The sequence below is a fragment of the Geotrypetes seraphini genome, chromosome 1 (assembly GCF_902459505.1).
Source record: "Geotrypetes seraphini chromosome 1, aGeoSer1.1, whole genome shotgun sequence".
In the NCBI taxonomy this organism is placed as follows: Eukaryota; Metazoa; Chordata; class Amphibia; order Gymnophiona; family Dermophiidae; genus Geotrypetes; species Geotrypetes seraphini.
Window position 1 is genome coordinate 511,576,620 of NC_047084.1, and position 7,158 is coordinate 511,583,777.

The 7,158-nt window shown below is 39.6% G+C and overlaps 1 long non-coding RNA gene across 1 annotated transcript; it reads right to left on the reverse strand.

Annotated features, from left to right (window-relative positions):
- Positions 1-484: 484 nt before the first annotated feature.
- Positions 485-6,869, reverse strand: LOC117366629. Its single transcript, XR_004540627.1, has 3 exons — positions 6,753-6,869; positions 2,208-2,305; positions 485-753 (listed from the first exon to the last, which is right to left on the reverse strand). It is a non-coding gene; the product is annotated as an uncharacterized LOC117366629 (long non-coding RNA).
- Between the last annotated feature and the right edge of the window lie 289 nt (positions 6,870-7,158).

A 7,158-nucleotide genomic window follows, 5' to 3' on the forward strand; every position in this document is an offset into this window, starting at 1 on the left:
AATAGTGCAGGAGGAAAATCTGGTTGCAAAGTGCTCGCAAACAGATCGATACACGATCAGTTTGCTTAGTGAATCTAGCCCAAAGTGTTCAGAATCCAATTCTCCTGCACTTGATCCACAAAATCATCAATTAGGGGCCATTACTACACTTCAAAGCCTCTTTATTTTAATCCTATTCATATCAATCTTATGAGACCTAATCATTGGAGTCTCTTTTGATCCCATTCTCTGCATAAACTCACATGTCCTCTGTCTCAGGCTCTGAGAAATATTTTTTTTTAAATTCTTAATTTTCTTTTCAATTTTTATCAATACTCTTAAATGTTTTTACCCTCCTTTTGTACTTACCTTTCATGTGTCCTTTACTATGCTTATTGTAGTTCTCCCTACTTCCCTTATGTATCAGTTCGTCATATTCGTGTGTGTTTGTTGTAGTTAATAAAGACCCTGTTTTTAATTGTAAATCGCTTTGAATTCATGATACTGCGATACATCAAAATTTTAATAAAACTTGAAACTTGAACTTGAAACTTGTTAATACCGATAATTAGAGCTGAAGCACTTATTTGTAAATATGTGGTCACTTGTCGCTCCAACTCCAGTCAGGAATAATAATTATTGAAACTCCAAGCAGCTCTGCAGAAAAAAAATCTTCTCCGTACACACCCCTTGCAGTCTTTGTTTACTCCCTTTTACCCAGAGCTGAGTTTCGCAGTGTAGGCATCTTCAGGAGGGGTTACAAATATTGTGACACTATGAAAAAATAAGTAAAAATAAAACATGAGCTAATGAATAACTCCCTTCTACTAAAGTTAAGCTCCAAACACTCTTATAAACATTAAATCAAATGTTCTATATATCTAAACTACATATGAAACATACTCAACCCTATGGGTGCATAGGGAGATCAAACGGTCAGGCCTCCTATATTAATCATTCAAACTATTACTTACTGAAAATCACTCAACATGAAAGATTTTTCACCAACGTGGCTGCTTCAACCACCCAGACTGCCATTTAAATCTTACTCCAGCTGCCTGGATAGAGCATGATGAGATTTGGGTTCTGAACACTTTGTACACATATAATTTTATTATTTAGCATGGAATTTTTCCCATATTCTATTTTTGATGTGATGCAAAATATCAAACCTTCTTCCAGGCATGGTCAGCAATGGGGGAAGTGCGTCCCCTGAGCCCCAGTGATCAGTCGCTGCCTCCTCACTCTCCCAATCTCTAGCAGCCAGTTGTCTGGCCTCAACCGGCCCTGTCACCTCGCAGGCCTGATCCCCACCAGCCGAGCCTCGATGTTCACTCATGCGATGCCCACTCTTACCTTTTACATGCTGGTGTTTGCTGCTGCTGCTCTGGTCCACCATAGGAGGCGAGAGAGACAGGAACTGGCAGACGAGGCAGACGGGAGAATGGGCAGAAAAGCTGCAAGTCTGATCTGACACTCCAGCATCGGACCCGCTACTTCTCGGGGTGTGAAAGAAGCTGCAAAGTCAGCATCAGCGTATCTGTGCTGCCACTGGCTCTGTCTGACACAGAAACAGAACATAACGTAATGTTTCCGGGTCAGGCAGAACCAGCAGCAGTGCACACACGCTGATGCAGACACTACAGCCTCTTTCCAGAGCGGATCCGGCACGGGAGAAGCAGGTCAGGCAATCATGTTTTCATCACGATTATTTTTTTATAAAATGCATTACAGATTTAGGCCCCCTTTTACTAAGCCATGGTAGAGGTTTCTACTGTGGCCCGGAGCGCTAAATGCTCCGACGCTCAAAGGAATTCTACCATTGCATAGTGAAAGGGAAGGGAATGGGGACTTGTATACCACATTTTTGTTGCTCTGGCATTTCAAAGCTGACATTCAAAGCGGTGGGCACTGGAGGATAAAGTGATTTGCCCAGGGTCACAAGGAGAAAGGGAATCGCATTATTAACGTACGTTAATCGCATTATTAGCACACTAAATCTGCAGTCCTAGTATTTTATGTTAATTGTTGTTTTCATTCTTGTTTATGCTGTTTACTATTGCTTAAGACTAGTTGTATACGATTACAAATTAATACATGAAAATGATGCGACTACAACCTGTGCTGTTTTGTGCAACATTTGTTATTTCTAGACCAACTTTAGCTCAAGGCAGCTTACAACATTTTTTTCAGATACTATAAATCTCCAAACCTTTGTTTCTCCATACCTCCAAGCTTTTGTTTCTATTGATTCCTTTGGTTGACTGTCACCTCAATAGATCTTTGTGTTCTCAGGTCCAATGATTATTACATGTGCTTTCTTTGCCTTTTGAGATAAAAATAGTCATAGATGATCAGGCTACTTCCATCATGGTTCTTCGTCTTTGGAATGTAGGATTGGTTTAACACGAAAGTTAAGACTATATTATTTAAAATCATTTAACTTATGATATAATTCTAAATTGAGAAATGGACTGTAAGGTGTATGTCTTTTATATTGTATTGTCTTTTATACTGTATATAATTGTATTATCTATGTTTTATTTGAAATTGCATACATCACTGTGATCTGTGGTAAATATGTATGAAATATGTGGTAAATAGGTTTAAAATATTTATGAAAATAAAAGGCACTTCCCCAAAGAGGAACCTGAGGCAACAGAAATTAATGCAATTTACCCAAGGCCTCAGGATAGATTAGTGGAAGAAGTGGAAGCTGAACTCTAATTTCCTTCATTTTTGTTTACTATTGCTCTAAGCACTAGACTCTGGGGCTCATTTTCAGAAAAGATAAATGTCCAAAAAGTGGCATAAAGAAGCAGATGGACTTTTTTCTGACTAAACCTTCCAAATCACAATTTTTGAAGCCCTTTTTCTAGATGGATATCTATGCTGCTTGTCTGCAGTGCATCTAGATCTCAAGGGGGCATGTTGCAGGTGTGTTTCTGGTGGGACTAGGGCAGGCTTATGATTTGGAAGTTTTTCTGCAATGGAACATTGTAGAGTTTGTCCAGGGCACAATGAGGCTACACCGGTTCCATAACGAATAAATGCCATAAAGGTGCCCAAACTGACTAGATAAACACTGGAGGGATGAAGGAATAACTCCACCTTACTGCCCCAGGGGTTGCTAACCCCTCCCACCCCAAAGATGTGAATGATAGTTTCAGAAGGAAAGGCCAGTCCTAGTAGAGCAGCAAGCAGGTTCCTGGAGTAGCCTGGTGGGCAATGTAATGAATTATAGAGATGGAAACTTTTGTCCATATCTCACTCTAACTACCACACTTATGGTGAAATATGTGAGCCTTCTAAACCCCGTCTTAATCCCATTGTACTTAGATATAAGAGAAACTTGTAGACATAAGGGCTATTGTTGTAGTATACAATTGGGTCCAGTAGGTTTTGGAGGGCTCACCATATAATACAAGGGGGTTATGGTGAGATGTGTACCTGGGACTTTTTATGTGTTCACTATAATGTTCCCTAGGGTGCTCTATTGCACTGCTAGGATGTCTGTGTGGCTAGTCTACTAAAGATGCTGGCCCCTTATACATCCCAATGGCTTGTTTTGTGGACTTTTTCTTAAAAAAAAAAAAAAAGATTTTATTGAAAATGGTTCAAATAGATTGATACACAGAGGACAAACACAGCTCAGATGTGGCCATTAAAAAAAAAAATGATGGATGTTTTTATGGTTTGAAAATGGTCATGTTTGTGACTGGACTTTTTGTGTGTGTTCCTCAATATGTCTAAACTCTGATTTAGACATCACATCAAAGAATTCCTCTCCACACCTCATTTTGTATGCAATCATTTATCTAAACATTTCCATTTCTTATTGTCTTTCTTCTTGCTCTATACTAAATAGTTTCAGACTAATGGACCACATGGCTACCTCTCTAAAAGACATGATTCCTCTTAATAATCCACCCCATACATATAATGGGTTGATTCTCAGTGTAGTTGAGATGAACTTCTAAATATGAAATTGTATGCATTGTCTAATATCTTATTGAAAATGACAGCGCCTAAACCCTAGTGATACACTGGAGTGCACTACTAAGGGTCAGTCTGTCAGATTAGGGATTGTCTCCTTATTGTGCAGACTATGTACTGCTAGGGGTCAGGAGCTACAATTTTCTAAGATGGTGATAGTAAGAACAAAACACCACTAGACACCTCCTTAGATCAGTCAACACTGAAAGCTTTCTAGCTGAGTGCCTTCTTGTACAGGTTGCCTGGGTCATGGGCCCCTACCTCAAAGATGCCAAACTAGAGTGCTCTGACCTGTGTTTCTGAGAAAAGGATGTTCTGGACATATAGCCCTAGGCAGGAAGGGGTTAGGGATCAGGAACCACCGGATCATCAGCAAACATTTGCAGGGTAGAGGCAGGGTCCATAGAACCCATGGCCCACTGGATAACCAGTGATATCTTAATGGGCTTCATTTTATTTGTCTTCCTTTCTGTCTGTGTGTGAGTCACAAGTACCATGAAAGATTGTGGCAGTCATTTGGTAACAGCAGCAACAAGGGGACTTTGCTCCGGCCCCAACAACCCCACTGGATTGCCAGGGAGCCTACCTAGACTGCGTGTATGTGTGTGGGGGGGAGGGTTGGGATCCATTTTAGGGAGAGCAACAGAGTCTTTTTCTTGGCACAGGCTGGGGGAGGGTATAGGAAGTGGGGGAGTTTTGTTGGGGGGCCAGGAAGGAGAACGGGAAACTTTTTTTTAACCTACAAAAGGTTATATGGGTGCTGGCCAATAGCCAGTGCTAGGCTGCTTATATATGCAGGTGCCAGCACTGAATACTGCCAGCACCTGCATAACGCCGGGCTCCTCCTTAACACTTGCCCTGTACCACCCCTGACCTTTCCACTTTGTTTGACAATGACAAGAGGTGATATTTAACAGCACTGACCCCTTTAGTGCTGCTCAATATTGGGAGGTAAGTGGTAACAGACAATTTAAGTGGGTAGAAACCTTTTCTTCCTGCTTAAAATCATTTTGCATATCAACTAGAGTGTATCCAAATCTAGTGTATGTATATTAATTTGGATTATTTGGAAAACCAAGAGCAATGCTTCTTTACTCTATATCTGCTCTACTATAGTCAAACATCTGCCAATAGGTGAAGATAGAAGAAGAAAAAAAATGATGGTCTAATAGTGTCTCACAAACTTTTTCCGCCGCAACACACTAAACTTGGGACCACATCTACAGGGCCTCTAAGCATGTGCGGATGTCGACTGGTGACATCTGAGCATGCTCAGAGGCTCTGTAGATGTGACCCTGAGCTTGGAAGCCTTCTAAAACCTGGACAAACTGTCAGGTTAGGTTTTGGAAATCTCTCCATCGCCAGGGAGGCAGAAAGGAGGAGAGGTACCGGCACGAGTGCTGGCAGTGACTGACTTGTCTCTTGCTAGAATCTCACTGTGGCACACAGTTTGCATCTCAATTGTTCATTTCAGATAAGTCTTCTTCAATTTCCTGCTCTTGATGTGATAAATGTTTCAACTATAGGTACAAGATTCTTTATCTGAAAAGCTCTAAAAACCGAAATGTGACACTTCATAGGTTGGAACATGTTTGTGTCTAAAGTGCTTGAAGTATTGAATTGCTTGAGGCGTTTAATGTTTGCCTTATTTTGAAATTAAAAGGTCTGGTGGGAATTTTATGAACTTATGATGTCTTTTTCTGACTTAACATTACCATTCCAAAATCCAAAAAGTTCCAAAAACCAAGATATGTCTGGTCCCAATAATTTTGGATAAAGGATATGGTACCAGAAAGAGAATATTGTCCTATGTTGGACCTTTTCTTTAGAATTCATTACCCAATGAGATTCATAATATTCCTTAGCTTAGCAGGGTTTAAAAAAAGTTTGGCTAATTTTCTAAAAGAGAAATTCATAGGCTATAATTGAGATGGCATAGGGAAATCCACTGCTTATTCTTAGGATAAGCAGCATAAAATCTGTTTAACTACATGGGATCTAGCTAGGTATTTAGGACCTAGGTACTTGGGATCTAGCTAGGTACTTGGAACCTGGGTTGGCCACTGTTGGTAACAGGATACTGGGCTTGATGGACCTTCGGTCTGTCCCAGTATGGCAATTCTTATGTTCATATGTTATTTGAGGATTCATAAATGTTTGAAAACTTGGCTTTTTCAATAAACACTTGCTTAGTCAACTTATGTAAATCTGGTCAATAAACATTGATGAGGTTTAAAAAGAAGTAACATTTAAGAATGTTTTGGTTATTATTATAACTATGAGTATTTTTTGTGTTTTAGATGTCTACTGGAAGTTGTTTTATTGCTTGTAAGAATAGAGGTGCCTTTTTTTACTAAAAGATGTTAAACAATAATGCACTATTAGAGTATCTAAAAAGGCTTACTGCAAATGCCTTTTGTGCATTAAATAGGAGATGGTAAGTACTCCTGTGGTATTTATTTGCAAGTCCTGTACAAAAATTATCATGAGGCCTGCAAAAAAAAAACATTTTTAAGTCCCTGAATATACTGATGTGTAAAATATGGGCTTAGCGTAAGTAATGGCGGAATAAAAATCACTAATGTAATGTAATGTAATGTAATGTAATGTAATTCTTAGTTTTGTGAAGCAACACCACCTTATCAGAAACAACATTTTTACTTTCTCCAAACTTTACTCTGTAATCATGCTCTCAAACAAGCATGACTCCTCAGGTTCCATTTCAACATCATTTGTAAGCGTTTTTTCTAGCATTTCTGTATCAAATTCATTATTACCTTCAGAAGAATGATTAGGAGTTTCTGTGGAAAATGCTGGTTTCTGTCCTCTGAATCCTGGCTGGCACAGGTCTGCTTCTGTCCAAGGATTCAGGTATCTGGTAAGCTTGTGGTTGCCTCTGCCTCCCTTGGCCTAGAGAATACACCCTTTTCCCAAGAATGGGCTGATTACCCCTCAAAACACCTGTGGTTCTTTGGTGCTTTGCTAATAACATAACTTTATTCTTCTATACCGCCATAGCTAAGCAATTTCTAGGCGGTTTACACAGAAGAGAGCTGGACAATCAGCGAAATACAAATGATTAAAAATACAAGTTTCTTACATATACACAGTGTAAAATTTTGCTAACAACAGTACCTACAGTTAGGAAATAAATTTGTCAAACAGCGCTGACTTAGGGCTCCT